At 39.4% G+C, this 27,666-nt stretch overlaps 1 protein-coding gene across 2 annotated transcripts in view; it reads right to left on the bottom strand.

Annotated features, from left to right (window-relative positions):
• NR3C2 (nuclear receptor subfamily 3 group C member 2) overlaps positions 1-27,666 on the bottom strand; it is a 514,840-nt gene that overhangs the window by 413,576 nt on the left and 73,598 nt on the right. The gene's annotated exons all lie outside the window — the stretch shown is intronic.

The raw sequence follows: 27,666 nt of genomic DNA, 5'->3' as shown, positions 1-27,666 counted from the left end.
CGCTATAAAACTTTCATGTAAACCAATTAATTTACACGTATTGGAAATTTTTTCTAGCAAAGAAATGTAGCAGAATATATTTTGGCCTAAATCTATGAGGAAATTAGATTTTTTAAATTTTTTTACTGGACATGTTTAATAGCAAAAAGTCAAAAATACTGTTTTTTCTCAAAATTGTCACTTTTTTTATAGCACAAAAAAATAAAAAACGCACAGGCAATCAAATACAACCGAAAGAAAGCTCTATTCGTGGGGGAAAAAAAAGGACATAAATTTCATTTAGGTGCAGCGTTGCATGGCTGCGCAATTGTCAGTTAAAATAACGCTGCGCCGTAAAGCAAAGAATGGCCTGGTCAGGAAGGAGGGTAAATCCTCTGGTGGACAAGTTGTTAAAGTTTGGAAAAAATTAATGTAATAAATAAATGTATGATAAGTATTTAACACGTGTTGCAAATGTTATCTCTGCTGACAATATGTAGAATACTCATCAGCTCCATGATAGGTCAACCTATATTACCGTCTTAGAAATGTATTATATTTTTATGTGTATGATGAGTATTTACATTTATTTTTTATGATTTACTTCCCTAATATATGAAGCACTGTAAAACAAATATACTGTTCTAAACTGTACATTGAACTCCACATATATCTATTGTCAAAAACAGCTAATGCTCTTCTATGAAGATAACCTCTAGGCAGTATTTTATTTTATTATGCTGATGTCCATCTTTCTGCTGCAGTACCGCTATGGTCTGTTGTACACCTTCTTGCCTTCTTGTTTTGGAAAAATGTCGGTCTGCCAAGAATACTTATCGACGCACATTATTATAACAGTAAATTGCTGAAGTAAACATTTTGTCTGCAGGTAATGTTCAACTTTTTTTTTTAAATATTTCTGGTGAGATGAGAACAGCAATTTACAATTCTAAAAGTAGGTCACTGAAGATGCACACATATTTCTAAAACTGCAAATAAGGAGAATGCAAAGCCGATCCTAAATTTATCATAGTTGTTAATCCAATGGCACATATGACTAGCTGAAGATCATTCATTAAAGTGGCCTCATTACCCAAAAAAGTTGCACTTTTAAACCATCTGTACTTTTTCTTCAAATATATTTACAGTATTGTGGAATCTTCTTTTCTGTCCCACTTTCAGAGGGAAGCAACACCATTTAAAAATAGTAGTTGCTAAAGGCTGGGTTGGTTAAATTAAAAGGCAAAAAATATATTTGCTCTGGAATCACTAAGATTGGATGCTCCTCATGAGACCACAGTGCAGGCTAAGGACAACAGGTCCTACAACTATTTATTCAAAAACCTGAGAAAGCCAAAAAAAAAAAACCACAACTATTTTTTTAAGAAAATGTCTAATTTCGAGTTGTTTCTTTATTTAAAATACAGTATATCTAAAGCTAAAGCCTGTTTTTAGGATTTGTTGACAGTAAGGAATAGCTAAAAAGCCCTGAAAAGTTTTTCTTGTCCATCTCTCCTCCACTGAGGACATTTCCTGTCTCAAAACACAACAGGAAATGAGAGTAATAATGGAAATTCTCTATTAGAAAGTTGTCACCAGAACAAGTGCCCCCCACTAGAAGACTTCCATCTATACCTGACCAAGTGAAAAAATTCAATTTTAGATGTTTTCTAACCTCATCATTAAGGGTATCAAGGTCAAAACGCCGCATCACAAAGTTTCCGCCTATATAAGGGATCTGTTTTTCATTATCACATCTCCTGAGACATCAATCCCAAATCTCATCAGGGAACAAAATTTGTATTCCCTACTTTCTAATGATAAAATATACTTTTTTCCAAAGCTCTTAATGTCACGCTCCACTCGCATTGTCTGCGCAACCTACAGTCCAACTTTCTGTTTTGGTAGGCAACTGGAAAACTAAAATACTTGGGAATATATCTCACTCCATCTTTGTCCTCAATGTTCCAAGAAAATTTCACACCTTTTCTTTCCGCTATTTGCTTGGAAGAAATAGTATTTTAAGAATGAATGTGCTTCCACGCATACTCTACCTCTTTCAAACCCTTCTCCTTGCTATTCCACTTAACTTTCTGTGGCAGTTTAAAAGGGAAAAGGGAAAGAAAAATGTAAATGTTCCCTCACTTTCAGTTAAAGTGACAATGCTCACAAGAAATAATGGTGAGAGTGAATCTCCCACATAGGCTCACAGACAGCCATGAAAACCAGACATAGGTTCTAATCCTTCCCTACTCCAAAATTAAAACTACTTTTTTGCTTGACATACATATGTATACTTTTTTTTAAAGAATATGTAATCCCAACATTTCATTTTCTTGATATCTGCCTGCTGCACCATGTACATGTAGGCAAAAGTACCCTGTTCTCTTTGTATTCCTTCCTTTGTGTGAAATCCCTGCTGATCCTGCCAGTACCTCTGCTATCCTATTAAAAACTGACCAAACTAGGCATGAGAGCACAGCGTGGTCAGTTCTCTAGCTGAGCTGGGAATTTTGTCTGATCCAATAATCACACTTCAATCTCCCCCCAGAACACCCCCCACCCCCCAGCGCACAGCCATTCACTGGGAAGTGAATCACTTATATCAGCTGTGATCACTTATAAAACTGGTAAAAAAAAAAGTTATATGTTTTTAATATCTAACACAAATGTTTTTTACAAGGTGAGGGTTTACAATCACTTTAATGTCCTTCAAAATAAACAAAAAGTACAGTAAAACAGCAGTAAATTGAAGCTCAGAAGCAGCACAACTTGAGTGCTAGTGTGTTGTTTAAGGTCATTTGTAATAATGGTTCAGTGGTTATGCTCTCACACATGTATGGCTACCCAAACTACACCCTGCTCTCTGACAATCCAATTGCTGGAGAGATTCATAAAAAAATTCTCTGGCTGTAATGTGGACCTGAAATCCTTTCCAAACTTGGAGAATGGATAAATGACTCCTTGCTCCTCCTTGCTTTTGTAAATGGAGGAAGCCACTGTTTTTTTGTTTTGTTTTTTCGTTCAGCCTTCTAGCTGAACTAAAAAACAAAAAGACCCATCTATGGCCAGACTTAAGAAGAGTTAAGGGTAGAAAGGGTGTTTAAAACATATAACTAAATAAACAACAGCTGAAAACTGTTTTCAGCACAAAGAAAGTATGTTTTTAAAATACATTAAAATTGCTCTATAGTAGCTTGCTAGTATATAGGTATATAATTCATCAAACTGGGTCTTGTATACCAAAAAGTATACTTGGTTAGGCAGATATGTGTATAGAACACTGAATCAGTACTAAAAACAAACATGTTTTCCAAACAAGCTCACAAAATAAACAAAAGTTCATAAAAGGTCTCCCACTTCAGTTTATAAATCCAATCCTTTGGGATTTATGAGGACTATAAACCTGAAAACTACATGAATATTTTGCAGCATTAAACAAGTGATGTAGCAATTCCTGACAGAACATTGATGTAGTCTGCTCACATTTGATCTGGTAAATAAGGAGTCTGTTTAGCACATCTCTATTTCCTTTCCAACAGAGAACAGTGAATATCTTCTTTATCCCATATCTGATCATCAAGACTGTGATCGGATAGAATTTGATAGAGGAGGAGCCACAGCTAAATAATCAGGTCATCTCTTCTCTCCTCCAATCAGTAAACTTCATTTTTAAAGGTCAAAGAACTGTGCAATGTAGTATTTTTGGATTGCAATGCTTCCTTGCACAAAAATAGATTAAGGTATGATTAAAAAATAAATTTTGCTCTAATGTTTACTTGGCACCCTGCTATGCCTTTCCCCCTTTTTACTAAAATTCCCATCAGCATGCACCTCTACATGCTTTTTTTGGCCCTAATTTACCTTTCCTGCATCCACTTTTGTTCACCTGAAGGCGCTAGTGATGTAGCCCCAGCTGCACAGATGCCCTCTGGGAAGGCAACACGCTAGAGTCTTTGGGGAGATCTCATACCCAACCTGCAAGATGATGAAGTAATCTCATATTGCACATGCATAAAATCAAGAGTATGAAGTCATTAAATTCATTTGTTGTGAAAAAAAAATAAAAGTAATAATAAAAAAAAAAATATATCTATATTTCTTCATGAGATCTAGAGGGAAAATGTAAAAAAATAAAATGACTGGATAACTGTAATGTACATCACATGCATGACACAAGGAGTATGAAGTAATGCGCCCCCTCTTGTGCATACGTAGCATAACACATTTTAAAATCAGGGATCAGGGACACAGGCTGCACAGAAGCAGCATATAGAAGGCAAAATAACAGAGAGAAGCAGCATTCTCATAGGTAAGTGTACCTATTTATGTACACTGCATTAGAGTATTGATCTTTTCTGTAGGGGGATCCTCTTTAAAGAAGAAGTAAAAGCTCTCTTCTAAGTAAAAACTTTAAATATTTCCTTTTCTCTGCCTTTAATAATGTCATACATCATTTCAAATAGGCAGTATTACTGTGTACTTTACAGCTCCGAGTCCTGAGCGGTTGCTGCGAGAGCCACAACAGTGAGTAACTTCGAAAGCAGTGACGTCATCCCACCAGGACCAATGCTCTGGGCGTTGTTGAGATCACCTCCCACCAGCTGCAGCAGCCACCCAGTAAACAGAGTTGTACAGTCATGTGATCACTAGGAAATAGATTTTAAAAAGTTATTTACACTGCTTATTATAATAAACAATGTTCAACATTAGTAAGGGCAGTGTAAAGTTAACATTTAAAGCTTACTTTATAGAGATTATTTCCTTTTTTTTTCTTTTCTTCTCCTACTCACTTGCCCCTGCAAATATTCTGTGCAAAAACTGACCTTTTTCTGTACATCAGCATTCATACGAAAACAGTGGTCTCCAAACTATGGCCCTTTGCTTGCTTTTATTCGGCCCTTGGGGCATTATTCTCCCCACCATAAGCAACAATGGGGCAAAGTTCTGGTCGCTGATGCCAACAATGGGACACTATTCCTCCCACTGACACCAATGATAAGGCACTATTCCTCATACTGACACTAATGATAGGGCACTAGTTCTCCCACTGACACCAGTGATGGGGCACTATTGCTCCCACTGACACCAGTGATGGGGCACTATTGCTCCCACTGACACCAGTGATGGGGCACTATTGCTCCCACTGACACCAGTGATGGGGCACTATTCCTCCCACTGACACCAATAATAGAACACTATTCCTCCCACTGATGCCAACAATGGGACACTATTTCTTCCACTGATGCCAACAATGGAAAACTATTCCTCCAATTGATACCAGTGATGGTGTACTATATCTCCCATTCATACCAATGATGAGGCATTGTTTACTCCCACTGATGCCAGGACATTTTCTTCTTCCACTGGCCACAGTCCGGCCCCCCTAAAGTCTGATGAACAGTAAACTGGCCCTTTGTTTATAAAGTTTGGAGAATCCTGTACTAGAGAGTGAGGGACAAAACTGTAAGTCAGTAAGATTTCTGCACTGCAAAGAGCTGTGCATCTACAATCAGAACAGAATAGAACAAAATTACATTTTTTGGGCAGTTGAAATAGTTCATATAGTATTTAATTTCTTTTTATTTGTTTGGCTAAACTTACACTAAAAAAGGTACACACCTATAAAGTACAAAAATTACCAATTTCTTTAATGTCCATTGAGGGTCACAGGAATTGTAGAAATTCTTAAACAGCCAAGTTTTACTGTTGCCATCAAGGAGTTTGGACAGTGGCAAACAGAAAACAAAACAAAAAACCAAATCACTGTATAACCGTCTCCAAACCTCTTAGTGTGCAAGACGCCGCTACTGCCACCTCTGATCAGTATACCTTTTAAGCTACTCCCGAAGAGGCGGTATTTCAACAAACTCAATGTCTATGAATATGAAGATTTACAAGCAGCTGTTTTTAACCCGATTCATGCAGTGCGTTCTACCATGCAACTGGGAGATCAGTCTTCTAATCCAGACATAAGGTCTTTTACAGTGCTTACAGTTGCATGGTCCTTCCCAATACACTCATTTTTTAAAATGTTTCTCTTCGAAGACTGGTCACAACCTATGTCACAGGTCCCCGTGGATAATGTGAGATATTTTTTCCTTTGAAAGGAAGTTTATTGATAAGTAGTCTCTGCCCACTATTGACACAACAATCATCCACATTAATAAGCATACCACCAAACAGGTTGATGGTCTTACCTTTAGGTATTTCACTGACAAACAGTTTGACCTCCTACTTAGGTCTCAGATTAAAATAACTGGAGTAACTCTCCAATGGCCATACTGTGACAACATGTCACAATGGATCATATCCCCTAAAGTGGACCACTCCAGCACAAGGTCAAAGTATGTCCTTGAAATTTTGGAACACGTTTCCACCCCATAAGCTTCAGCTATGATTTATTTTTTGCAAACATCTAGGCTTTTCTCTTGCATATGAGTGCTGTTTGTTTACATGGACAGGGTACTCTGGCTACATGCCTGAGATGCTGAGGATATGCCTAAGGAACATCTGATTCACTGTTCTTAAGGAAATGTGTCTCTTCAGACCTGCCCTCAACAAGGTCATTCCAAATACTACTGGTGGTTGCACTGTACATCTGCTTCAAAGCAGAAGATCAGTCGATGGGGCAGAGGAACCCAAACTGCAGTAGTAACACATAGGTGAAGTCTCACACACCCCACAGTTCCCAGAGCCAGAAATCCTCTGCTTCATCTGCTTAACCTCTAAATAAAGATGCTCCCCCACTTTTGCAAGTGGGGACTTGTTTGTTTATCCTTCTGTGTCCTTTTGGTAATTTACTTTATTGGAGTTTAAATGTTCAGATTGCCCCCTATAGCTTTCCTGTTACTCAGACACTTTTTCCAGTTGTCCTCACCCATCCTGTATTACTGCATGTTCTCAGGGTTGTGTGAGTTCCTTGCACTGTGGAATCTCTGTTTCCTATTTTAGTAGGAGCCTGTCCTTGGGAATGTTTTACCAATCAATCTCACACTCCTTACTGCAGAGGAGTCCCTTTCCATCACAGATGACTTGTAGTAATTCCTTTTTAGCCCTCTGCCGAAGGACACCTTGACCTACAAGGTTAACAAAGATCAGTCTCTATTGCTCCCTTCCATAGCATGGACATGATTCTTCAGAGTCTTCCAGCAGGTTTGAACTGTACTCACAGTACACACTCTTATGTTCACTCTAGTACTTTGTCCTTGCATCCCTATTGTCGAACACTCAATCGGCCTTTCCTGTAGTTAATCTAACAAAATTTTGCTGTTTATGCAAAGCCGAGGGTCCTATCTTATCCAATCTTTGGCTAGTTGCAAACTAACAACTATATAGTGCCAGTAACCTTGGATCATCTTTGAATGCACATGCTCAACTCAAATACTTGTTAATGAGTTCACTCTTCATGGACCTTTGACCCTTTCCTTTTGTGCAGCAGTTTTCTCCCATATTCCCCTACATGGCTTGTTCAGTTGTTTGGGAGAATTCTGTTTTAACAAGGTCTCCCTTACTTGTGCAGTCTCTCAGTTCTGGGCAAGGTACCAACTTGGTCTCTTTAGACCAAAAAGTCCTGGACAGCATTTGCCAGCCTCTGACCAAGGCAGACATGGTTTCCTAACTACTTTGTGGTAGGACTCCAAGACCAACAACCACTGAACTTTATCTGGAGGCAGCAAGATCTTCACCTCCAAAAAGTTTTGTTATCTTCCGCCTATAGTATAGGCTACCTGCTTCCTATGCTAGCCAGTGTTCAGTGAGTAATTTCTGACCACACTGTCTATATATTTTCTTTTGGTTTCCCTCTTCTGATCATCCCCACTTTGTAACTCTGGAAGCTATTGTGGGACCAGATTACAGAAGATAAACCCTCTTCTGTGTAATAATCAGTCTTCTAAGGAGGTCTGTTTGGACTCCCCCTCTTCCTGTTTTCAGGTGAAAATTCCTAGTACTAACACCAGGACTCCTACCCTTGTTCTTACAGATTGTTGGCAAATTCCTCAAATTATATGTTTTATAACTGGTTATGCAGGCTTGCAGTGTGGTTACCACACCTCTAAAACTGCTATAGGTGTTGGCTGGAAAGAGGTCTTCCTTCCTTTCAATTTTGAGGTTCTCGTAAGCTAACTTGCAATACAAGGAAGAAGGATCTGGAGTTAGCACTCTTCGTTTTTTTTTTTTTTTTCTTTTTGCTGGCTAAGGATTCCTTCCATTCTCTCCATTTGCATGGGGGGCTCTCACATCCATGGATATTACCTTAAAGAGATTACTTGTCTATCAAGTGTCATCCTGTCTTTTTTTGAATTTCTCTTTTCCTGAAGTCAAAGGCAGGAATATTCAACTTAGTCTAAGGCTGTTGATCAGTTTGCCTTTTCCCTGGGCACATTCTATATAGCCAAGCTTCCTTTACCTCAAATCAAGAGTCAGGTATGCTAATCTTTCCTGCAATTGTTTAAAAAATGTGCTATTGGACATAGTGGGGCTTATTTATTAAAGGCAAATAGGCTGTTCACTTTGCAAAAGAATTTTCACCATGGAAGGGAATTTTCACTTAGCTCAGTGAATGAGGTGAAGCTATGTTGATTTCCATCAGTTGTGCAAGCAAAAGTACCTTTTTTCCCATTCCTTTAACAGGTGATCGGATATTTTTTGCTAAGTGAATTTTCATACATTCGCTAAGCTAATGGAAAATCTCCTTGCAAAGTGAACAGTTTTTTGTTTTTTTTTAAACCCAATATGTCTATTATACCCTGGTGCTTGGTTCAGTAAACAAAGGGCAATTGGTTTAAAATGTGCTATTGGACATAGTGGGGCTGATTTACAAAAGGTAAATAAGCTGTTCACTTTGCAACAGAATTTTCAATTTGAAAGGGTTGTCCCTTAGCTTTGTGAAAGTAGTGAAACAAATCATATTGCAAAGAATACCCAATCATTCCAAGGAGAATAAATGAAAAAAAAGTTTTATTTATGGTCACACATGATTGGATGTTAAAAGTCAGGAGAGCTTTACTTCACTCATTAAGCTAAGGGAAAACTACCTTGCAAAGTGAACAACCTCTTTAGTGAATCAACTATGGTTTGTTGACCACCTTCATTTTTGGCCAAGTTTTTTCTTCTGTTCAGGTGGTTGGTTATTCTTCCCTTTTCTGATTGAGACCTATGGCTCGTTCTGGTATCACTTTCTTCCCCTTAGGGGTATTTATCTTTCTTGGTCTGGAGCAGTAGGTTGATCATCAGTGCCTTTCCCTTGGTCAAGGCAATTTCAGATTTGCTTGGCCCTTTTTCATCTAGCATGATCCTCCACTGTGTTGGATCTCTTAGTGGCTTTTGACCACCCCTCAGCTGAACTGTTTTTGGGCATCCCGTCTGTTTAAGAATTTCTACAATTCCTGTGTCCCCAGCTGCCAATTTCTTGCTAATTCTTTTCACACCATTTCACATTCAAATATATAGATGGATTATGACACAAAAGATTGGTGAAAGGGTAGAAAACATTACAGTGGAAAATTAAAAGTTGCAAAAGGAATGCTTATTATATCTTTTTTATAAGCAGGCCTCTAAGTCTCTGATAAGTGATTTATCAATGTAAAATAAGGCAATACATTTCACAATGCATTTTTGGATTATTAAATATATAAAAGGTAAAAAAAATATGTATACCCAGGAAAACTTAAGTTAAAAGATTAAACCCACCTAAACATTTCAAAATTTGAAACACCCTTCACAAAATTTGAAACATGCCTTCTTGTTTCTCTAGGGGACACTGATGGCAAGATATTTACTTCTGCTTTCACAGGAATGCCTGCCAATCACAGCCATAATGAGGAAGTCCACTTTTTTTTTGTGTTACAATGAAAGCCACAGGATAAAGACTCATTTTCACAAGCAAGTGAAGTGAGATTCCATGGTTAAGGGAGCACAACCAGGAACTACAGCAGCAGTGAAGAGAACTCACACCCAAAAAAAGAACCCTGTGGGTTTAGAACTCACCCTACCATACCCAGTTTGTCAAAATGTAAACTATTTACCACTGACATTTAATATGTCTGGTAGCCTGGGGCCCATACTATAACATCATACAGACAGAACTCTTTTCACAAAATATGTTCAAATGGTGTTACAAATGTTTTCCTTTTTTAATAGATACTGTATTTGAGTTCCTGAATTTGATTCAGTTAAGACTTGGTACCTAAAAACCTAAAGCTTAAATTATTAAAGCTGCACTTAGGGCTAAACAAATATTCCCTAAATACAAGAGTTATGTGTAATATCACTTGAATCTTGTGTATTTTTCAGATCTGTGCAGTGATCTAGTATGAAACTACCCCTGTTTCTATGCAGGTGACCGGTCAGTGCTGCTCTCTTTCCATGTGCAGGGTGAATGGTCTGGTACCTGCCCCCTTTAGAGTTCTGCAGGCAACCTGTAGGAAGATCTGCTGAGTCCCTCCCACAGCTCTTCTCTCTACACAGGCTGTGCAGAGCAGTGATGATGGCACTGATACCTATAAAGTAATATCTGGGTTAGCAAAGGCAAGTGGATTTATATACTGTGTAGCTATTAAGAAATATATAAACAAAACGTTTTTGCGCCCACTGGGTGCCTTAGGTGTGGGTACGAAAGATACAAACCCTGTGCTGAGTTATTCACCTTGAAAATACATCGATTTTAAAATGCATTTACATTCTGTACAGTGGAGAGTATTGACATAGAACACTGGTAAAAGTTATAGTCCAAAATGAATACTGCAAAATTGCATCTGCCAGTAAAATTGTACTTTCAGAGAAGTAGTAATAATATGCATGATGTTGACTGTGCACTTGCTAAACCCACAATTACATCACCTTTAAGGGATCAGCCACAGGAAATACAATCCCTCCCAAGACTGACTTCTCATATGAATTTAGAATATGTGCCATAACTCCATATAAAAAATAAAAAGTGCACATCAAGTCAAACATGGCATGGAGGCCTGAACACAAAAATTCTATATTGTGTCTTATGCTACTAGAGCTTAACAACTCGACATTTTGTAAACATTTGACTACGCAGCATATGGTGCAAGGCCAGTCGACCTTACTTGAAATATTTGGAGCTGAAGAAGTATCCTTCTATTAAATCCCACAGGATAAAGTCTGTTTCATAAAACTTCCAGATGCAAAAGATCTTGCATTTTCCCATGCCAAGAGCTTCCTACATCGAGCTGCTTCTCACTAGCATAACAATTTTGCACTCATTTGCATTTTTAGTTTGGTCTTAAGGAAAGAAAAGTAATTTCTTAATTTACCCACAGGCTTTAAACACAAAGGGAATATTGAAGATACCCTGAAAAGTATTGATATGCAAAGTTAAAATAAGTTCATAAAACCTTCCAACAAAAACTGAAGATTTAGGCCTCATTCAGGCTGGCACTGTCAAACCTATGTTTATATGTATCTAGAGGATACTTCTAAATACACACAAATGAATACAATGACTTTTCAAAGATGCCATTTACACTTAGGGGGAGATTTACTAAAACTGGAGCACTCAGAATCTGGTGCAGCTGTGCATGGTAGCCAATCAGCTTCCAACTTCAGCTTGTTCAAATAAACTTTGGCAATAAAACCTGGAAGCTGACTGGTTCCTATGCTAAGTTGCACCAGATGTTGCACTGTTCAGTTTTAGTAAATAACCCCCTAAGTGTTTACCTGCAGTTAGTTTAGCAGTTGTTGGAGAAAACAGAATTCTTTACATCAAGGCTGTAAATAGAAACTCTAAACACATTTAAGCATGGTTAAATGCAGGCAAAGCCATTCATGTATGCTGCATCTAGGCTTCTTGGGGACCGGTAACACACAGAAAATTATGCTGAACGGGCCGAGCCCCATGTGGAAGAGTTCTTACATTCCACTGATGACAGTAAAGGCCAAAACGGACAATTTCACTGATACATAAATACTACTACACTGTTTTAATCTCAGAAAACAGAGCTGGTAAATGTGCACTTACAAATATCAAACACAACTACCAATACAAAATGCTTGTTTGTATCTATTAAAAAATTAGCAGTAGTAGAGTATTGTATCATATTAGGCATCAATTAAATGCAGAATGATTTACATTAGTTGATACTCTACTGGATATAAGGATACAAGCTTTTGAGGCCTCTTAGGTCCCTTCTTTAGGCTTTATACCTAACATCAAAATTTGCACATGCATTATTCTAGGGCTGAGATTTGGATGTGCTTCCATGTTAAGGGTTTGTTGTTATAAAATCAGAGTATCCCCTGAAACACTGAATCCATATTAGCTTTAGTTATACACAGTGGTATTGATTATGAAAACCAGGAAAGTTGTAAAGGTTTTCCATATTAAACAAGACTGTATGGCCTATTTACCTCTGCAGCTTGGTGAATGTAAGCTGGTACCTGGTCGCTGACCATGAATAACCATTCTATTTTCGCTTTTTGTAAAGGACCGAGACCAATTTGGTCATCATCAATTTTGATTAGATGACCCTATTTTCATTAGATGCAACATATAATATTTATGTTAATGGACTTCAGTAGTGGAAGCATACATTGAAATGAATTTCATTGGCTGCTGAAAAGCATGAAGATATAAGGCTCTAAAAAGGGAGAAACTAATAGTAAAATGGTTTCACTTTCAATCTTCTTAGGGTTGATCTGTACACTGCAGTACTATCTAAACACATAAAAGTCTGAAGAGCATTTGCTGACATTGCATCCTTTTATTTCAAATTACAAGGCATCTAACAGACTTCATACAGGGCTTGTTATTCCTACACAACAGTGAAAATCCGCAAGTGGTAGATTCACACCATTTGGACCTGGTCTTGCAGATACCTGTATCAGTAGTCTTAAGCCTCATTCACATGGGCGTACCAATTGTACACCTGTGCAAAGGGTGAGAACATGGGATTGTGTGATAATGTAAATATTCCGTTTTAATTGATCATAAATGTGTAAGCTTACTTGTAAATGGATACTTGCCCCCTTATTTAGGTTTAGCTATTTTGCAATCTCACTGTCCTTTCTAAAAATAATAATCATTATAGCATTGTCATAGCTTAACGTATTAAATGTTGTGTCACAGAATGACTCTAGGCCCTGGATAACAAACATTCTCCTGAGTGTGCATAGCAGTAACCTGTAGTTAAAAGGATTGTAAAAAGCTTCCCAACCCTGTGTTTGGTACTGTTATGGTTACATAAACATTAATCAAGCAACTGAAAGGGCAGCAACAGTAAGACAACAGGAGGTCTCAAACCTCTAGCCCTTAGCTCCAAGAGTCATCCTTAGACAAACAAGGTAAATAAGGGGCTAAATATGAAACTTGCATAGTAAAAACCCTGAAAATAATGATTTGCAGACTAAATGTTCACATTTCATACAACCAATGGTGACCAGTTGTTTCTAAGCTTTGCCTTTAATTTTAGTGTATCTTGAAGTTATGTCACACGCCTTATCAACAAAACTTGACCCTTTAAATAATTCAGCTAAAAAATGAGATTGTTGAAGATCTTTGTGTCACAGTGATGTGTTGAGATGCTGTATGATACACCCATTTCACCTAACTCTTTCACAGGGTAACACTGCTAACATTGCAAAGGTTATGCAACATGGTGGAATACAGTGCCCAAAAAGTCAGAAAATCGACAGACAAAAAGGAAAAAAAGCCTGTGCCATTGTATTCAATTAAACAATTTCCACATATGACTTAGTCATAACTGCCAACTTTCTAAGATCACAGCCAGGGACACATTTTAACACAAAATGTATAGACAAAAGACACCCCCCTGTCACGCCCCTATTACAGGGCCCTTTCAGAATTATTACGCAAAAAATTATTAAACTCAAAAGTGTTTTTTCAGCATTATGTTTACCGTATAGTGGATTTTTAAAACAATAATGTGATAATAAAATGGTTTCTGTGAAAGGTTAGTGTACTCTATTACTTTTGATAGTAAATTATTGTATTATAGAGGCCTATACATCTGTTCAAAATGAGTTACAATTGAGGATGCACGAGGGGCAGAGATTTGGTTTTGGTTTTCAGGAAATGTCATGTTTTTCAGTGGCCGAGCTTGCAAGACACATCGAAACCAAAAGCAGCACACAAACAAATTGCATTTATATTTAAATAGTTGAAATGTACCCCTACACTTATTAAACATTACAAATCTTTAAATACCAGACAAAAACAAACATAGCATTTGCTTCCCATACCATACTTTTAACAGCATTATATGCATTAATACAGTACCAGTGCACTTTAATTAAAGTGACATATTGCATCTCAAAAGTACTTAATCAGAATATTACAATAATTTTAGCTTTAAGGAAAAACTCCACCAAATGAACAACCTATGGTAGCTAAATGACAAAGCTACCTGGAAAGCGTGCCATTTAAATTAGGGATATTGTAGGATATTGCAGGATTTAGATATGTACATTAAATGTTATGTGAACTCTTGATCCATTAGTCCACTCAAAATCCAAAATCAAGCCATTACTTAATTGGGTTATTAGAGTATTTTTACATACAAACCTTTAAGGTTTCTATGGCAACCAATCTCACTACAGCACTTCAACAATGAACGTCTAATATAGCATGATAAACCAGTATTTTTCAACCTTGCATGAAGTTGATTCCTGGGTATTCTTTTGTTACTTTTTCACTCAGCAACGATGGGCATCATGATTTACAAGCAGTTGCCATGTTCACTGATTTTTCCACACAATCCAAAAAGAATATTATTCTACTCCCAACACTGGAAACAACAAAAAATGTTAAATGCTAAGTGTACACTGACGTTTTACATCAAATACATATTTCAAAAAAGGAATCAGACTTTTTAGACTGTAAATGCAGTATAAAATAATGAGTTCATTAGTTTAACCTTTCTAAACACCTTTTAACTGAGGAACCGTTGATATAACTTTCCAGTCCCAAGGAACCCCTGCTAATAATTCCTGTATCTGCAGCTCACTGTACAGTAGTGTGATAGCCAGTGGGAAGAATGACCCTCTTACAGATAGCCAAAAAGATCATTAATGTCAGTAGGAACTTATCTGAGAGCCAGATATTGCTCAAGAAGCCTCCAGAAACCTCTAGAAGAATCCTAGGGTTTCATAGGACCCTAGCTGAGAAAGATGGCATTAGTATAGTTTTATCCATCTAAACCAGAACAAAATATTGCATCCTTGGCAATAGAGTTAATGTACAGAATACACTTTTCAGAAATGAAGGATGGTCCCATGAATAAGTACACTTACTGAAATGCCACTCCAGTTTGTATATTAGACAGGTTCTGTGCAGACACTCCAGGAAGCAGCCTGATCTGCATCGTAAACAACCCTTGATCATCACTAAATGATATAGAGCCAAGCAACAGGCGAATACGCATGATGTCATCACAGAGTGGAGATGGTGCGCCGGTGGGCGGGACCGGGAAACCACTAATTGCGGCCATGCTATTATTTTGCTTAGCAACATAGGGGGATAATCATCAATCCAATTAATAGTTACGTTTGGCCAAAAACACAGGCTGCTTGCCATTGGTTTGTGAATACTCAATCACTACTGTTTACAGTGGGGCAAAAAAGTATTTAGTCAGCCACCAATTGTGCAAGTCCTCCCACTTAAAAAGATGAGAGAGGCCTGTAATTGGCATCATAGGTAGACCTCAACTATGAGAGACAAAATGAGAAATAAAATCCAGACAATCACATTGGCTGATTTGGAAAGAATTTATTTGAAAATTATGGTGGAAAATAAGTATTTGGTCACCTACAAACAAGCAAGATTTCTGTCTCTCACAGACCTGTACTTTCTTCTTTAAGAGGCTCCTCTGTCCTGCACTCATTACCTTTATCAATGGCACCTGTTTGAACTTGTTATCAGTATAAAAGACACCTGTCCACAACCTCAAACAGTCACACTCCAAACTCCACTATGGTGAAGACCAAAGAGCTGTCGAAGGACACCAGAATCAAAATTGTAGACCTGCACCAGACTGGGAAGACTGAATCTGCAATAGGCAAGCAGCTTGGTGTGAACAAATCAACTGTGGGAGCAATAATTAGAAAATGGAAGACATACAAGACCATTGATAATCTCCCTTGATCTGGGGCTCCACACAAGATCTCACCTCGTGGAGTCAAAATGATCACAAGAATGGTGAGCAAAAATCCCAGGACCACACGGGGGGACCTAGTGAATGACCTGCAGAGAGCTGGGACCAACGTAACAAAGGCTACCATCAGTAACACACTACGCCGCCAGGGACTCAGATCCTGCAGTGCCAGACGTGTCCCCCTGCTTAAGCCAGCACATGTCCGGGCCCGTTTGAAGTTTGCTAGAGAGCATTTGGATGATCCAGAAGAGGATTGGGAGAATGTCATATGGTCAGATGAAACCCAAATAGAACTGTTTGGTAGAAACACAACTCGTCGTGTTTGGAGGAGAGAGAATGCTGAGTTGCATCCAAAGAACACCATACCTACTGTGAAGCATGGGGGTGGCAACAACATGCTTTGGGGCTGTTTCTCCGCAAAGGGACCAGGACGACTGATCCATGTACAGGACAGAATGAATGGGGCCATGTATCGTGAGATTTTGAGTGCAAACCTCCTTCCATCAGCAGGGGCATTGAAGATGAAACGTGGCTGGGTCTTCCAACATGACAATGATCCCAAACATACCGCCTGGGCAACGAAGGAGTGGCTTCGTAAGAAGCATTTCAAGGTCCTGGAGTGGCCTAGCCAGTCTCCAGATCTCAACCCCATAGAAAACCTTTGGAGGGAGTTGAAAGTCCGTGTTGCCCAGCGACAGCCCCAAAACATCACTGCTCTAGAGGAGATTTGCATGGAGGAATGGGCCAACATATCAGCAACTGTGTGTGCCTACTTACAGGAAACGTTTGACCTCTGTCATTGCCAACAAAGGATTTATAACAAAGTATTGAGATGAACTTTTGATATTGACCAAATACTTATTTTCCACCATAATTTGCAAATAAATTCTTTCCAAATCAGCCAATGTGATTGTCTGGATTTTTTTTCTCATTTTGTCTCTCATAGTTGAGGTCTACCTATGATGCCAATTACAGGCCTCTCTCATCTTTTTAAGTGGGAGAACTTGCACAATTGGTGGCTGACTAAATACTTTTTTGCCCCACTGTATATCAGCTCCCCTGCACTTCCATTGTTTTTGGATGGTCTTTATGTGACAATACAGAGGCACCACGGTGAGTGTTTTACCATACATTAATACTCTAATATCCTCTTGTGTTTCTTCCCTAAGTGGGGCAAGTTTGTTTGGACTTTGTCCCACATTAAGTTTTTTTGTTACCCTGACCAAGTGGATGGATCAGGTTATTTATTATACTACTTTATTATTTATTTCAGAGCCCATATATCAATAAATTATGTGTGGGAGCTATACCATATATTATCCTGTTATGTTAAATAACAAATAGGATAGATATAAATATATATTTCTTTGATTTATGGCACTGATTATACTGATAGATCTCCTCAATGGCTGCTGCGGTGCGGTCCTCGTAGATGGATGGTTTATTAGTGTGTCCTTGCCTATCCTCTCCCTGACGTGTCACTGGGAGAGTATTTACATTCAATCTTTTATGAATATCTATTATCCACTATGTGATGTGATGCAATTTGTAAGGATTTGAGTAATCACATTTCTTCTATGTAGTCCTAAAGCAATATTATGTACTATGTTGTTCACATTTTGCTGATACGCTGTTATGTTTTAGACCTCCTAACATGCTTAATCCCTGAAGAAGGAAACATGGGTTCTGAAACACGTTGGATTTGACTGGACAACACCACTGTATGAATTCTTTTCAGCTGTTAGCATTTTTGCCAAATGTTGCAACAGGTTGGCATGTATGGATCACTAGATCCATGTAATATTGAGTTGTACCTCAAAGAACAGGCAATACTATTCTGAAAAAGAAGAAGGTTAGGATCTGTGGCAGGCCATTACATCTAACACAATTCCCACCTTCAGTGTTTTCCTTCAACTTTCCGATCATTTTGTTATGTACATTTAGCTTATTTGTTTTTGTTTCAGATAGAATGGAGAAGGATTAAACCCCCTAACTTTTTTTGTGTGTGTCTGTGTCCTTGCTACAAAGATGCACTCTCTCTTTCTGTCTTGATGACCATTGTCACAAAAGCAGAACGTGATGGGAAATCCAAAATTCTAGAGCTGTCACCAGAACAGGTGAGGGGAAATCTTTCAATGGGAATGCCTGTTTAGGTGACAACTGTCTCTGGGGGCAGGGGATTCCCTTCACTTTACATAGTTCTAAATACGCTATAGATAGATCTTTTTTTATCAGCCAATGGACTGATAAAAAAAAACAAATGGATTCCACCATCCACACATCTGGGGTGGATAGAAGAATCTTCCATACTGTGCTAGTCTATTCTCACAGCAGGGATTCCTCTGCTATCAGATTGTACTGACCAGCGCTGAGGCCAATTGCTGCTGATCAGTAAAATTTATTTTGCAGCAGGACATTGACCCCAAACATACAGCCAATGTCATTAAGAGCTACTGTATCTTCAGTGTAACGAAGAACAAGGAGTCTTGGAAGTAATGGTTTGACCCCCACAAAACCCGGATCTCAACATCATGGAGTGTGCTGGGATTACATGAAGAGACAGAATGATTTGAGGCAGCCTACATCCACAGAAGATCTGTGGTTAGTTTTCCAAGATGGGTGGAACAACCTACGTGCCGAGTCCGTTCAAAAACTGTGTGCAAGTGTACCTAGAAGAATTGATGTTGTTTTAAAGGCAAAAAGGTGGTTTGGATTTCTCTTCTGTTCATTTACTTTTCCTTTTTTTTTTTTTCAGCTGATTTTGTCAATTCATATATATATAAACTATTAACAGTTATATTTTGGAAAGCATTCTAAATTTACAGCATTATCACACCTGCCTAAAATGTTTGCTGAGCAGGCAGTGTCCTCTTTTGCCTTCACTAAATGATGTCAAGCAGCTGAAGGAGATCAGCAGCACGTAGATGCAAAAAGGGGTAAAAAAGAAAGTACTTTACAAATAAATAGCAGCTATTCATAGTACACATTGCTTTAAAAACTTTGGGGTTGATATACTAAGACTGAAGAGTGCAGTTCTGCATAGAAACCAATCAGCTTCCATTTTTTTTGTCAAAGCTTAAACCCTTAGTGACTGTGGGTGGAACAAATGTTAACAATTTGGAACTTTGTCGTGCGTTAGTAAAACTGTACATATCTTTACACCTACTTGTGTGTCCAGGTGGATTATACCTTGGGTTTTTTTTAGGACAAATTGTGCTTTCTTTTGGTGGTAAATTGTAATGGATATATCCTAATTTGTTTATTATCATTATTATTACTACTACTACAAGAAAAAGGAACACTGGCCCAAAATAGTATTTTTTTTTTATTTAGCGGTTTACTTAATTACAGTACCTTAATACCAAAGAACAACAATCACAGCGATTTCACATGTATATACTATTTGTTGTATGTACCCGGAGTATGGCTCAGAGACAATAGTACACATTTTGTTTTTCTATATCCTTCCTAAACACACTGACTCTTGACACTAGCTATATGAATTTAAAAAATGCTTTTTTAAAAAAAATATTCCTACCCAAAATATACTGATCATGACCTTTGAACCTAACACTAACCCTGGCACTGACCTAGATCAAACATTGATCTAGCTACTTTTTTTAATTAGTTTTTTTAACACAAATGTCTTTGTTTACATTTTTTGCTCCTGCAAGGCCAATCAGAGGCTATCACAGCGCTCAGGTGACCAGGAACCAGGAGTCCCAGGTTCCAATCTCTGTGAGCCCGGTCACTGTGCAGCGTCACTGATAAAGAGTCACTTTTGTAAGGCCGCATATCTGCGTACTGTCCGCGGGAAGAGGTTAATTGAACAAGCTGAAGTTAGGAGCTGATTGGCTTCCATGCACAGCTGCCCAAATTTTGCACTCGTCAGTTTTAGTAAATCAACCCCTATATGTCGTCCAGTTAGGGTTTAATTCTACTTACAACTTCATTACTGATGTGCCATCACTGCATTACATAAGCCATAGGGAAGGATGCTTACAATGATCAGGTCACACTTCAGCATTCCCGCCCAGCTCATGTAAGACAGGTGCATGATCTGTAGATAGTGAAAGAAATAGAGATGAATACCGTCATCCCTTGAGAGCCATTTTCATTGTGAGGTTGTCCTCCTCTCTAGCTGTTTTTGAATTGCTATGTCAACTCTCATTACTGTCTTGCTGCTGGTGTCTGCTGATAAAACTAATCACAACAGTGTAATGAGTAGATCTGGAAATTGTTGTCAAGGAATAATCTGTACCTGTTTCAAGAGAAACTTAACTAAAAGCAAAAGAAATCTTCAGCCGCAAATCAGTACATTTAAAGCCAAAGTTTAACCTGCCTATATTTTTCCTTCCTAGATTCCTCCATTCCCCTCTCATGAACATGCTAATGAAATGTTTAAATAAAACTTGTTTTCACTACATACCTTATTTTAGACCCAATGACATAATCAATAGGTCTCTGTATTTATGCAATGCAATGCAGGTAGATGATGGCTTATTGGGGGGGGGGGGATTTGTCAGCCGGGTCAGCCGGGTGCTGTACAGAAATTCATGACAACAGTGCCTCAGTACTTTTCCCAAGAGTCTCCAGCCCTGATGCAAGTAATGGACAGGAGTTCTGAAAATTTCAAAACTCCTTCATTGGCACATGTCAGTCTGTAGGAGTGAGCCTTCCTAGGCAAACTGTATTTGCATTCAGACTGCTCTAGGTAACACCTAAATGTGATTCTGAGCCTCCATGATTGAAGGAACGAAATGCTGGGAAGGAAAGGGATACATCCTACAGCCAGGAAATTTGACTTGCTGCAGCTTCTAATATGTACTGAGAAGCTCAAAATGTGCACTGAAAATGCATCGACTATTTGAGTTCAGAAGAGGTGCCTGTGTAATTGTGTAAGACCGAAGGTAAGACTGGAGTTCAGCTTTAGACCTCATGCACACAGGACGATTTACAAACGCTCCTCCTCCTGGCAGCAGTGTTTCGGCAGAAAAAAACGCCTGACACTTGTCAAAGTGTCTCTTTTAGAAGCATTTAGGCGCGTTTGCAGGCGTCAAGTGCTTGGGCCTTAATTAATTTCATTGGCCAGAATAATAATTTATTCTGGCCACTGAAATGAAGGAACACTCAAGAGCTAAACGCGACTAGCGTTGGTGCATGTCTAAGTGCATTTAGACATGTTTATATGCATCAAGCGTTTTTTTCTGCTAAAACGCTGCTGCTCCTGTATGCACTGGCCCTGGATTTTTTTCCTGCTGGTAAATGCTACTGCTACTAAAGCTTCTAAAAGTCTATAAGTGCAAGGACACATAGGATAACATGGAGGGCCATTTGGAAGCAGTAAATGCCTGACACCCTAAAAGTGGCTGCCAAAACGCCTTGTGTGCATGAGACCTAAATGATACAGAAGAGACAACTACTGTTTTCAACCAAATGATGTTAGGGGTTCTTAGACAATGTTACCAGCATTTATAATGATGAATATAATGGGATGCTTCTAAAATTCTTAATTATACTATTAGTTTCATGCATTTCTCACATATATACAAGTGAATGGCCTTTGAGAATTAAGCAAGAAATGTTTATTTATTGCAGAGAAAATGATAGCAAATTCAAACCCTGCAGCACGTTCGTTATATAATTTCTCCTCTCTCCAGTGATCTTGCCATCTTGTTCCTATTCTACATATCTAGGGAATACACATTTAATGGAAGATGATAAGCATTTATATATGGAATTAAAAATAAACCGGACACATTTAATGATCTAATTCTGAGTCTTGTAGCAACAAAACAGAGGCAGGCCTAACTGCAAACATTAAAGAATAACTATCACCAGAAAAAAAAACATTAAATTGTTAAATCCCAAAGGGGTCCCCTGCACATATCACTTGCCCTCATTAAAAATCCAAGCAGTGGATAAATTAATATTTCTTTCCTGTCATTGCTGTCTGTAGCTCAATCCCCCCAAGTACCTAAAATATGAGCATTCCCATGGAAGAGGGGGTCACAGCCAGCACTGGCCTCTTCTCACTCTCCAAACTGCAGCACCTGTATCCTCATCTCTTCTGTTCAGAGCACACACAGTCTGGACCTGCAGCCTGCTATTCAGGGGAACAGAGAGTGGAAATTGTCAGCTTGTGTGGCGAATGATTGTAGCAGGAAAAATGGCTTTCATTTGCAAAAACAAACTGGCAATGGTACATACTGGCTACTACATTGATCTGAAGACAGCCTAGTATAGTACCTAGCTAGTGTTTTTGTGGATTTCCCAGCCGCAATCATTAACACAAGCTGACAGTTTCTACTCTCTCTGTTCGCCTGAAAAGCAGGCAGCAGATCCAGACTAATCTAACGAGAGGAGGGATGAGGATCGCATGGCACTGCACAGCAATGTTCTATCTTGCAGCTTCAGAGGTGGGGGAATATTGTGCAGGCTCTGTGTGCATTGCTATTGCCTGTCATGGTCCTTCTCCTATTGAGCTGTCACTAGCTATCTGACACCACAGCTCAGCAACCCCTGCACAGATTTAGATGGTGACAAGTGCTATGTGCACATGATCCCCCCTGAGGGTTTTAACCAATATGTATATATTATAATATATTATTTAATGCCAGGATCCTTTTTTTCTGGATTGTTACAAAAATGAACAGAAGTATCTGACACACTATATACACACACAAGCTGTCAGTTTTGTCTTCTTTGCCTGTTAAGTACATTATTATTCAACTAAGACACTCCATGTATGCTTGGACCTCAAATAACCTCTACTTTAAATCTCGCATACATTTCAGTGTGCCAACTTGTTTCTATAGGAACCAGCATTATACAGCAATCAAGGAAAACAAAGAAAAGTATAAGTTGTTGGATTGTTTACTTCAGAAAGAAAACTATATATATATAAAATTATTATTATACAGAATTTATATAGCGCCAACAGTTTGCGCAGCGCTTTAAAATATAAGGGAGACAGTACAATTACAATACTTTCAGTACAGAAGGAATGTGAGGGCCCTGCTCGTGGAGCTTACAATCTAAAGGAAGGGGGAGGTGATAGCTGCGGGGGATGATCTGGTGGAGGTGATTCAAGTACAGTTCTTAGGTGGAGGTGAGGTAGGCTTCCCTGAAGAGGTGAGTTTTCAAAGATCGCCTAAAGGCAGACAGGGTGGGGGCTGACAGGACATGCTGTGGTAGGGAGTTCCAGAGGATGGGAGAGGCTCTAGAGAAGTCCTGGAGACGAGCCTGGGAGGAGGTGATGAGGGAGCTAGGGAGGAAGATATCATGGGAGGAGCAGAGTGGGCGATTTGGGCGGTATCTGTGGGTGAGGTTGGCGATGTAGCTAGGGGCAGTGTTGTGGATGGCTTTGTAAGCTGTGGTTAGTATTTTAAATTTTAGACGTTGGGTTGGGTTAGTGGAAGCCAGTGAAGGGATTGGCAGAGAGGGGCCGCAGTCGCTGATCGGTTCGTAAGGTATATGAGTCTAGCAGCAGCATTCATAATAGACTGAAGGGGGGATAGCCTGTGTAACAGTAGACCAGTGAGGAGGGAGTTGCAGTAATCGAGGCGGGATATAACCAAGGCGTGGATAAGTTGTTTTGTGGTGTCATTGGTCAGGAAGGGGCGGATTTTGGAAATGTTCCGGAGGTTGAGGTGGCAGGATTTAGCCAGTGAGTGGATGTGGGGCCCAAAGGAGAGGTCAGAGTCTAGGATTACACCTAGCACCCTGGCATGAGGGGAAGGACCAATGGTTGTGCTGTTGATCTAAATGGTAAGGTCGTGAGTATGGGACCAGGGAGGAGAAAATATTACTAGCTCAGTTTTTGAAAGATTGAGTTTAAGGTAGTGATGTGACATCCATGCTGATACGTTGCTTAGTAGATTTGTGATACGTGAGGAGATTGAGGGGGTGAGCTGGGGAGTGGAGAGATAGATCTGGGTGTCATCAGCATAGAGGTGGTTGGAAGCCATGGGAGGTTATCAGTTGGCCCAGGGAGGAGGTATAGAGAGAGAAAAGGAGGGGCCCAACAGAAAGAGGAAGAGGAGCGGAGGAGTTGTATGCGACAGAGAAAGGTAAGAGGAGAACCAGGAGAGAGCAATGTCACAGAGGCCGATGCAGTTGGGTTTACTGAGGAGGAGCGGGTGATCGACTGTGTCAAAGGCAGCGGAAAGGTCGAGGAGTATGAGTATGGACTAATGGCCGTTGGTTTTAGCAGTTAGTAGGTCATTAGTGAGTTTTAGTAGGCTAGTTTCTGTGGAATGTTGTGGGCGGAAGCCAGACTGTCGGGGATCAAGAAGGTTGTTGTCGGTGAGGTAGCAGTTCATACGGTTGTGAACAAGGCGCTCGAGAAGCTTGGAGGCAAATAGGAGCAGGGAGATAGGTCTTAAGTTATTCAAACAGGTGGGGACCAGCGAGGGATTTTTGAGGTTGGGGGTAATCAGAGCATGTGTGAGTGAGGAGGGAAAGGTGCCCATGCAGAGTGAGAGGTTGAAAATGTGGGTTAGAGAGTTTAGGATAGAGCAGGAAGGAGGCTGCAACAGTCGTGAGGGGCCAGGATCCAGGGGACAGGTGGTGAAGTGGGCCTTGGAAAGGAGTTCTGTAACTTCATTGGTGGTAACAGGGTCGAAGGAGGAGAGTGTTGAGTTTGGTATTGGGTCTGGTAAGTTGGTTAGAGGAGGAAGCTTGACACTGGGGATCTCATCACAAATTGTGTCAATCTTCTTCTTGAAGTGACTGGCAATCTCCTGTGCAGTATGTAAGTTGGTGGGTGGAGGTAGTGGGGGGTGGAGTAAGGAATTAAGGGTAGAGAAGAGTTGACGACTGTTGGACAAAAGGATCTTGATGAGAGTGTTATAGTAGGTTTGCTTAGCAGCGTGGAGGCTGGAGTTGTATTTGAGAAGAGTGGATTTGTAGAGGGTAAAGTCTTTCAGGGATTTAGTTTTATGCCATGCTCGCTCAAGAGTGTGGCTGCGTCTCTTGAGACTTCTGGTGTCATCTGTTAAGCTGTTCTAGTAGGTCTTTCCTGACATTTTCTTAGTCGCATCCTAAAGCAAAAGACATGCGAAGAAAAACAACCAAGCCCGGCTAAATATTTGCAAAAACACATCTGAAGTCTCCCAAAAACATGTGGGAAAATGTGTTATGGTCTGCTGAAACCAAGGCTGAACTTTTTGGCCATAATTCCAAAAGATATGTTTGGAATAAAAACAACACTGCACATCGCCAAAAGAACACTATACCCACAGTGAAGCATGGTGGTGGCAGCAGAATGCTTTGGGGCTGTTTTTCTTCAGCTGGAACTGGGGCCTTAGTCAAGGTAGAGGGAATTATGAGCAGTTCCAAATACCAGTCAATACTAGTACAAAACCTTCAGGCTTCTGCTAGAAAGCTGAACATGAAGAGGAACTTCATCTTTTAGCATGACAACGACCCAAAGCATACATCCAAATCAAAAAAGGAATGGCTTCACCAGAAGAAGATTAAAGTTTTGGAACGGTCCAGCCAGAGCCCAGACCTGAATCCAAAATCTGTTGGGTGATCTGAAGAGAGCTGTACACAGGATATGACCTCACAATCTGACATATTTGGAGTGTTTTTGCAAGGAAGAGTGGGCAAATATTGCCAAGTCAAGATGTGCCATGCTGATAGACTCATACCTAAAAAGACTGAGTGCTGTAATAAAATCAAAAGGTGCTTCAACAAAGTATTAAAGTATTAGTTTACGGGTGTGCACACTTATGCAACCATATTATTTTAGTTTTTTATTTTTACTTCCCTCCACCTAAACGATTTCAATTTGTTGTTCAACTGAGTTGTACAGTTTATAGGTCACATTAAAAGGTGGAAAAAGTTCTGAAATGATTTATCTTTGTCTCATTTTTTCACATCACAGAAACCTGACATTTTACCAGGGGGTGTATAGACTTTTTATATCCGCTGTATACACACACACACACACACACACACACACACACACTGGCGAAAATAATTCTTTGATCCCCTACAGATTTTATAGGTTTGCCCATTTAAAAAGAAATGAAGGGTCTATAGTTTTTATCATAGGTGTAATTTAAATTATAGAGATAGAATATTGTGGTACACAGATTAGTCCTGTCAATTTAAAAAGGTGCTCCAAACAACAACTCGTTATGTGTATAAAATGGTGTGGACATCTGTCCACAGAATCTCTTTCTTCTATTCAAACCTCACCAACATGGGTAAGACCAAAGAGCTGTCAAGGACATCAGGGACAAGATTGTAGACCTGCACAAGGTTGGAATGGGCTACAAGACCATCAGCAAGAAGCTTGGTGAGAAGGAGACAACTGTTGGAGCGATTATTCACAAATGGAAGAAATACAAAATAACCATCAATTGCCCTCAGTCTGCAGGTCCATGCAAGATTTCAATTCATGGGGTAAGAATGATCATGAGAAAAGTGAGAAATCAGCCAAGAACTACGCGGAAGGAGCTTGTGAATGATCTTAAGGCAGTTGGGACCACAGTCACCAAAAAAACCATTAGTAACACAATACGCCGCCATGGATTGAAATCCTGCAGTGCCCGCAAGGTCCCACTCCTCAAGAAGGCACATGTACAGGCCCATCTGAAGTTTGCCTGTGAACATCTAAATGATTTAGAGAAGGACTGGGAGAAAGTGCTGTGGTCAGATGAGACCAAAATTGAGCTCTATGGCATTAAATCAACTCACCATGTTTGGAGGAAGAAAAATGCTGACTATGATGCTAAGAACACCATCCCTACAGTCAAGCACAGAAAAATTATGCATTGGGGCTATTTCTCTGCTACAGGTACAGGCCGACTCTGCCGCATTGAGGGGCCAATAGACGGGCCATGAATTGTAAAATCTTGGATGAGAACCTTCTTCCCTCAGCCAGAACACTGAAGATGGGTTGTGGATGGGTCTTCCAGCATGACAATGACCCAAAACATACCACCAAGGCAACAAAGGAGTGGCTCAAGATAAGCACATTAAGGTCATGGAGTGGTCTCCAGACCTTAATCCTATAGAAAATTTATGGAGGGAGCTGAAACTTTAAGTTGCCAAGCAACAGCTAAGAAACCTTAAGGATTTGAAGAGGATCTGTAAAGAAGAGTGGACCAAAATTCCTCCTGAGATATGTGCTAAACTGGTAACCAACTACAAGAAACGTCTTACTTCTGTGCTTGCCAACAAGGGTTTCTCCACCAAGTACTAAGTCATGTTTTGCTTGGGGATCAAAAACTTATTTTACTCACTGAACTGCAACTCCGTTTATAACATTTGTATCATGTGTTTTTTCAGGATTTTTGGTTGATATTCTGTCTCTATCATTTAAAATAAACCTATGATAACAATTATAGACCTTTCATTCCTTTGTAAGTGGGCAAAAAACTTACAAAATCTGCAGAGGATCAAATAATTATTTTCCCATGTGTGTATGTACTGTATGTATGTATGTATATATATATATATATATACATATATATATATATATATGTATGTATGTATCTCACACACAAACACGCAGAATGAATTGCAGCAGGGA

Source organism: Staurois parvus, unplaced genomic scaffold (genome assembly GCF_062004578.1).
Source record: "Staurois parvus isolate SC_StPar_1 unplaced genomic scaffold, SC_StPar_1.0 ptg000090l, whole genome shotgun sequence".
In the NCBI taxonomy this organism is placed as follows: domain Eukaryota; kingdom Metazoa; phylum Chordata; class Amphibia; order Anura; family Ranidae; genus Staurois; species Staurois parvus.
This window is presented reverse-complemented; position numbering and strand designations above follow the sequence as displayed.